This window comes from Schistocerca piceifrons, chromosome 3, assembly GCF_021461385.2.
Source record: "Schistocerca piceifrons isolate TAMUIC-IGC-003096 chromosome 3, iqSchPice1.1, whole genome shotgun sequence".
Classification (NCBI taxonomy): domain Eukaryota; kingdom Metazoa; phylum Arthropoda; class Insecta; order Orthoptera; family Acrididae; genus Schistocerca; species Schistocerca piceifrons.
In genome coordinates, this window is record NC_060140.1 from 843,116,527 (window position 1) to 843,125,064 (window position 8,538).

The following is an 8,538-nucleotide window of genomic DNA, read 5'->3' on the forward strand; positions in this document are numbered from 1 at the left end:
GAATGGTAAAATATTGGCACATAACATGCAGAATTATCTGCAAAACAAATGCTACATTACAATTAAATCTTACCTTGTGCATACACCGAGCTACAATTTGATTCCAATGTCCACTTGCCTGTTTTCAAATTTTAATCATACAATTGCTGCATATTTTCAGCTAAAGAGTTGCATGTTCACAGATGGTGAATTCCAGGACAGCAAACAAAAAAACTAAATAAACAGATAAATATTTCTCAAAGTCAAAGGCTGAGCAACTTACTTTTTGAAACTTCCTGGCAGTTTAAAGCTGTGTTTGCGTTTCACAAGCAAGTACTCGACCAAATGAGCTACATGAGCAAGACTCGTAACCCCTCTCACATGTTACACTGGAGAAGTGTGAAATTTGGAAGGCAAGAGACAAGGTACTGGCAAAAGTAAAGCTGCAAAGACGCGACATGTCGTGTTCAGGTAGGTCAGCTGGTAGGGCAACTTAATCACCAAACGTAAAGGTCCCCAGCTCAAGTTCAAGCTTTAATCTGCCAGAGAGTTTCATATCAACCCACACTCCGCTGCATAGGGAAAATTCAATCTGAACATTAATTTTTTATTTTAAGAAAATAAAAAAATTAATAACAAATTCAACAGATTTTACATCATTTTGAAATGTGCATATTCAAAAAGTCCATACATTCTTTGCCCATAATAGCAGGCAGAGCACATTCTTTAACTTCTTTATAGCTTTTGAACTGATCTGTCTCAAGAATTAAACAAAATTTTCCTGATCAAACAAACAGGTCTTTTCAATGATGTAGAGAAAAAGAGGTCTTTTCAATGATGTAGAGAAAAATGAAATCTGACAGAATTCTTTTGGAACTCAGACTAACTGATGAATAAATTTTTTTGAATCAACTACTTTTATCTTGGATAACTCAGAAATTATTTGAGTAACCGAGATACCATTTGCACAGTCTTATGACATGCTGGCTGGCTGGAAGTCAGGGGAAAAAAAAGTCAGCACCAGGAAGTCATTCTATCATTAAGACAAAAGCTGCTAAAACATGATCCAAATTTGTCACGACAAGATTTGTGAGCTACTTTGATGGCAAATTTTGATTATTATTTATTATTATTTTTCTGGCCAAATAGCAAAACTGATTGATAACTTTTCATATATCACTTCCTAATCTACTCCCCTCTGCATCACCTGATTTATTTCAATGAAATTCCATTATCATCATTTTATTTTTATAAATTTTGCCGTCTCTGACAACTTTGCAAATTCATGGGCAAAGGTAGAAGTTTTCATTTGTTCTGCCTGAGCTTTAATTCCCTTCACTGCTTGCTCAATGTACAGAATGAATAGCATTGTGGATTGAGTGCAACATATCCTCACTCCCTTCTCAGCTACTGCTTCCATTTCACGTTCTTCGACTCTTCCAACTACTAATATGTCATCATACATGTTCAACAGTGCTAATGAGTCCAAGTCTTGAAATTTATTGTTAGCTTGTAAAATAAGTTTGCAGATTGGGTCACTTTCAAGTCTCCTGCTTCACCATAAATACACAGTGGAGCCAATGAGCTGTGTGCTCTACAGAGGCTGCTCACATGGTGACAGGGCGCGCGCACACGCACCCGCACGCGCACGCGCACGCACACGCACACAGTCCACAGACCACATTGCACATCCGCAGAGCACTAGTCGACCCTCATCATTGGGAACGTACCAGTTTCTAGCAGCTGTTGTAGCTGGGATGAAAATGGTACGTGACAATCTGAGGAGATTCATCAAAACATTCTTGAGACAAGCGTTGTTCAGTTCTACCATTATGCACCATTCCATGAAACAGGAGATTTGACAGTGATCTAAAATTCAAATTTATTTTATATTCAAATCATACACTTCCAGACATGGGTTCTTTATCAAAACTTATCCACTAAGTTCCCTCTACAGCCCCTAAGAGGCCTTTACTATGAGCTGTGAAACAAAATTTACATTCCTTACATCTTCCAGCCTTCCTTCTTCACTTAGTACTGGTTTGCCATTTGAGCTCTTGATATTAATACAGCTGCTTTTCTTTTCTCCAAATATTTCTTTAATTTTTCTATAGATTGCATCTATCTTTCCTGTAGTCATGCATGCTTCTACAGCTCTGTATTTCTCCTCTAACCATTCCCAAGTTGCCACTTTGCACTTCCTGTCAACCTCATATTTTATATGTCTGTTGCCTATTTCCTGTTGCCTGCTTCACTTGCTGTGTTATATTTTCTTCTTTCATCAATTAAATTCAATATCTCGTGTGTTATCAAATGATTTCTACTACAACTTCTATTTTTGTGTAGTTGTTCCTCTGTTACCTTCACTATTCCATCCCTCAAAGCTACCTGCTCGTCTTCTATAGTGTACCTCAGCCTCGTTTTAATCAAAAGTTGTCTTTATGCTTCCTTAGAAACTCCACAACTTCTGGATCTATCAATTTCTCAGGATTCCATCTCCCTAGTATCCTACTCCTCTCCTCTTTCTTCATTTTCAATGTCCACTTCATAAACAAATAATTATGGCCCAAATCCTGCCACTGGAAATGTACTGAAGTTCACAATCTGGATTTGAAATCTGTGTCTAGAATCTCCAGGTCTCTTCCATGTATGCAACCTTCTTTCACTATTTTTAAACCAAGTATAACCGATAATTTAACTCTGCACTGGGCAAAATTCTTTCATTCATTTCCACCATTCATTCTCCAACTATATTTTCTTTTATTTCTTTTTTACTATTGAATACCACATTTTTATCTCCCTTAAAGATCTGAATAATTTCTTTCATCTCCTGATACGATTATTCAATCTCATCAACATTTGCAGATTAAATGGGATACACAGTATGTGTGAGACTTTTCAGAAATAAAACTCTGGAAATGTTGACCACATCTAGCAGAAGAATAAATGATGTGTCTAAAATAGCAGAACCAACTGCAGGATGCCAGACACAAACAATAGCACAGCAGCCATCACCAGCAGCTGCTACTTCAGCAGAACCAACACCAGTGTCAGCTAAATCAGCATCAACAAAAACAAATCTACTATCAGAAGCAGCCATAACAATCGAAAAAGCAATGTCATCATCACCCCAGTCAACAGCAAAACCACAACCACCATTGGCAACAGCAGCAGCATCCCCAGAATCATTATCATCAGAAACACAGGCAACAAGAGAAGAATCAACACCAATAACATAAAATGCATCATCAACATTGTCAGAAGTAAAAGGAACCACTCATCCCCTTAACAAGATAAGAATTTCACCACCATGCCATCTGAAGGAGCAGTCAACATTGGAAAACTCATCACATGGTCATATACTGCAGAAGAGGAAAGCAGCAGTTCCATTCCATCCCAATGAATTTTTGCTGGAGGGCTACAGTAGAACCACAGTAAGATAAGTACAAGTGTAATGTTCATACATATTAATGTGCAGTCTCTTAAGAGCAAACTTAATGAACTTCAGTATTGGCTGGAAAACTTAAACTGAACTGTGATTTCAATAAATTAACACTAGCTTCGCAATGAGGAACTAAAATTAAGTGTACCATTGGGATATGAATTGGCAACCAACTACTGTAGAACAAGTATTAAACATGGTGGTGTATATGTGTACGTTAAGGATAGTGTGAGCCTAATCTATGAAGTTACAGATGTAAGTGGACTGTGTATAGAAGCAAAGTTTGAAGCTGCAGCCATAATGTTGCCAAAACAGGAAATTAAAATAGCTTCAGTATACCGCCCCCAAGAACACAATGAAGATCTGTTTGTGGAGCTTCTGGAGAAACTGATATTCTTGCTACTGAAATACAAAGATTACAGAATACTAATATTTGGTGATATCAATATAGACATTAGGTTTAAGAATAGAAATGCTGATCAATTGCTAAATACATTAAGGTCCCTTAACTTCAGTTGCGTAAATGACAAACCCACAAGACAGGAAGCATGTCTAGATAACATAACATGTAATTTTCATCTAAACAAAACAGAATTCAACACAATCAAGCTAGGCATTTCAGACCATGACAGACTAAGGCTCAGGCAAACTCTTAACAGTAAAGCAACTGAAACATTCACAGACTGCACAAAAATTTTAAGAACAATTAATGAATGAATGCTACATAAGTTGATAAGTAAACTGAATTTAATAAAATGGGATAAAATAATAACCACTGTGGGTGCAAATGAATCTACAATCAAATTTTTACAACTGTTACGTGAAAATGTTGAAGCACCTTGTCCTAAACGTTGCAAGAAAATATCACAGCAAAATCGTTACACCAGACCAATAAATCCATAAAGCTGGTACACCCTACACATAAGTAGAATAAGAATCATAATGCTGTTCTACCATGATAGGTCTAAGCACAATAATGCTGACAAGGAAATGTATATGAAAGTGAAAAAGATTTACAGGTCTGAAATCAAGGCAGTTAAGTGCAAAGCAAATGATGCATATATACTGAACTCAGTGAATAAATGCAAAGCTGCATGGGAAATTATTAAAAAAGAAATAAACTGCGATGATAAAGTATACCAGACACCAATTCTACCTGATATTCTAAATGCACATTTTGTCAGTCCTCAGTCAGATAGCAGCATAATGGGGGATGTGAGTAAGGCAGAGGCACTGCTACCAGCAATGAACAGTAAGCAGACAGACAGCTTTCAATGGCCTCATGTAACAGACAAGATGGTTAATTAATCAATAGCTAACCTCAGTAATTCTAGAGTAGAGGATTACTATGGTCTCTCAAATTATGTTATTAAATATACCAGAAATCAAATTGTAACAACACTGACTAAAATAATCAACAAAATTTTAAATGATGGTAATTATCTGGAATGTTTAAAAATATATGTAGTTAAAACATAACATAAGGAAGGAGATATAGCGTCTCCATATAACTGTCAACCAATATCACTTACACCCCCAGTATCAAAAATAATAGAATACTGCATGCATAAACAAAGGAATCAATATTTTGAACATAATGATATACCTATCTCCTCACAGTATGGTTTCAGATCCAGCCTTCTACAGTCAAAGCAGTTGAGAGTATGGTACCAAAAATATAAAATTGTTTTGAAAATAAAGATATTATCTGTGCAACACTGTTGGACCACAGGGAAGCTTTTGATGTGGTATACAATACTCTCATGAAAAAGCTCTACCACTACGGAGTGAGAGAGAATGCTCTATGCCTAATACAGGCTTACTTGGACAATAAAAAACAGTTAGTTAAGGTAAATAATCAAATGTCAGGATGTCTCCCAGTTATACAGGGTGTACTTCAAGGATCTGTCCTTGGACCTTTCCTTTTCATTATTTACATAAATGATTTACCTGCAGTTGTATCATGCGATGCAGTGCTTTAAGCCGATGACACAACATTCATCACATGTGATACCAACCTTGAAAATGTGCAGCAAAGTGTGGTACTGCCAATGGAGAGATGCACTACTTGGTTTGAGGCAAATGTACTGCATAAGAATCATAGTAAAACTGAAGCTATTGTATTCAATCTGAATGCTCCCAGTCATGATAACAAAACAGTAAAATTATTAGGATTTCATATACGGGCTAGATCAAAAACTCAGCTGGGATACCCACACAGGGAAGTTGTGTGGCAAATTGGCACGTGTCATCTATCTGCTGTACAAGCTGAGGAGCAGCATCAGCAAGGAACTTCTATTATATGCATACTTTACATTCTTCCATTCCCATCTGAGTTACAGAGTACTATTATGGGGCAATTCCGAATGCCCAAAATTAGTGTTTAAATGGCAAAAGAAAGCCATAATGTGCATAGCAGGACTTAGCCCATATGAATAAAGTCAAGATTATTTTACGAAACTAAATATAATGAAAGTGCCTGGCCTGTATATTTACAACTGCCTTGTTTTCGTTAATGAGAATATGAGTAAATTTGACTTAAGGAAGACGGTTCATGACCATAACATAAGAAGTGGACATAGAATTAATATGCCATATGCTAGGCTTGTAAACGCACACATCAGTTACAAATGTTTTGGTACTGTCTACTTCAACAAATAACCTGAAAATGCCTATATCGTGCCAGTAAATAAATTTAAAACTAGTCTTTCGGGGTGGATGAAAAGTAAAGTAATTTACTCTGCTCCCGAGTTCCTCGAGTATGTGACAGATGATCCACTTTCCTTATGAGAATGAACAACAAATTAACTGACTGTATCATGTACTTATTGTTAATTATCTGTTTGATTATTTATTTGTCATTTGCTGAACTATGTAGTTTATTTATCTTGTAATTGATCTGTTAGGAAACTTTTTGTTGTCTTGACATTTGCATAAGTATGTATTGTATCCATCTTGGATTATTATATTGTAGTTAATGACACTTGTCCACTTTATTATTATTATTATTATTATTGTGTTAACACTAATGACACCAATTGTATGTAAACATGCTCAAAGGCGGAATACAACATTAGTACCTGTAAAACATTTGTATTTGTGTGTATAAACGTGGTGGGAGTTGCCTTTGTGCCTACGATAATGCACTCATTAGGCTGTTCACAGCAGCTCATCTACATATCTCTTTTTTCTTGTTTAGTATCAGAGCTATTCCTGCATTACTCTTACCAATTTTGTGTTGATAACCCCGTATTAACCTGACAATTACATACATAAATTCAACCTAACCATTTATCTTTTTGAATTCTCTAACATACTTGCCCAATTAAGGGATTTAACATTCGATGCTCCAACCCGCAGAACTCCAGAGTAGTTTGTCCCAAAGATGACGTACTATTACGTGGTCCACACCTGGGCATCCGAACTGGGAGCCTCCAGCATATGATACGAAAGTGGATTCCATCATCGTTAAAGTATACTGAGAAGAGGTGCATGCTCTTGGGAAATATAACGGCTGTCGTTCTCCCCTGCCTTCAGCAATTCACAGTATCAACGTAACAAGACAAATTGGTTAATGTGTTACAAGGCCAATCAGGCAATCATCCAATTGTCGTAGCCCAATCAGGCAATCATCCACTTGGGTGTCTGCCTCTCTATAGCTGCGTGGTCAGTGCAGCGGAATGCCATGCAAGGGGCTCGGGTTCGATTCCCAGCCAGGTTGGAGCTTTTTCTCCACTCAGGGACTGGCTGTTGCGTTGTCTTCATCATTTCATCCTCATTCACAACCAAGTCGCCAATGCATCAAATAAAATGACTTGCACCAGGTGGCCAGTTTCCACACAGTATGGCTCCCGGCCTAGCTACATATATCATTATTATCCACTTGGTTGACCCTGCAAAAACTGGAAACACTCTTGACCCTCTTCAGGAACATTATGTTAGCCTGACCCATGCACTGGCAAACACTGAATGTTATTATACCTATAGAATGGCTACCTGTGTTGCACAATTCACAACACAGCAGTGATCTCCACCGCTCGTGGTGGTCTCTCAAAGCTAACAATTGTATTAAGATTACCTTTTTCAGTTTTCCATGTTATTGATATGTGTTATACTTAAAAACAGAGTAATAAAGTTAAATTATATCTGACAAGTGGTTAAACAAAAACCGTGACAGATAATGTTTACTGCAGTCTACGTACGCTAATAAAGAATTTGGAGCAATAGGATAGTAATTCAAATTTTACTACAGTAAGAGTTTACTGTACAATAGACAGTCTCGATCACATATCTGTTACAAATTATTTTGGAATACTCTGCATGGGAGCTAAAATGTGAATTGTATGCTCTTCAAAGCTATATATTAAGATCTCTATGGTGCTGGAATTTTATTTAAGAAATAAACACTACATAGTAATTGATGTTATTTCAAGGCTGTGTTATTATTTGTACACCCATATCAGTGTTTCGTAACACTATGCTCAGGACACATGTATTTCTATTACTTTTAATGTGTCACTGATGTTGCTTACCCACCTCGTATTTATAAGAGCTCTGCGTGACCGATCGCCAACGTTTACATGAGAAATAAAGACTGTCTTTTACCATCTTTGAACGCTGGAGTATAAAACACATGTGCAAATCTACAACAACCTTGAGGATTTAATTCAAATCACAAGCGCTTATACAACCACGCCACAGATGTACAAAACGTGCAGTGTGGCCAACACAAATCCTACATCCATCTACTTCAATAGTGTATGCAAACCATTGCGAAGTGTATAGCAGAGGGTACTTCCCAATCTCCTCGTTCCATATGATGCGCGGGAAGAACAACTGTTTAAATGCATCTGTGCGTGCTGTAATTAATCTAATCTCGTCCTAACGATGTCTACGGAGTGATGCGTACGGGTAATAGTACATTCCTAGAGCCATGTTGTAAGTCCAACAGGTTTTCTCTAGGTAGTTGGCGTCTATCTTCAAGTGCCTGCCAGTTCAGCATCTCTGTTACATTCTACCACGGCTCAAACAAACCTGAAACCATTGACCCTGCTCTTCTGTCTATAATTTCAATATCCTGTCGCTGTATACGTTGAATATCCCCAGCTAGTCATTTT

At 37.2% G+C, this 8,538-nt stretch overlaps 1 protein-coding gene across 1 annotated transcript in view; it reads right to left on the reverse strand.

Annotated features, from left to right (window-relative positions):
- Positions 1–8,069, reverse strand: part of LOC124789455 (folylpolyglutamate synthase, mitochondrial-like) — a 129,274-nt gene extending 121,205 nt beyond the window's left edge. The window contains exon 1 of the mRNA XM_047256817.1: positions 7,958–8,069. The gene's annotated coding sequence lies outside the window, so the exon portion shown is untranslated. The remainder of the gene's footprint in view (positions 1–7,957) is intronic.
- Positions 8,070–8,538: the final 469 nt, after the last annotated feature.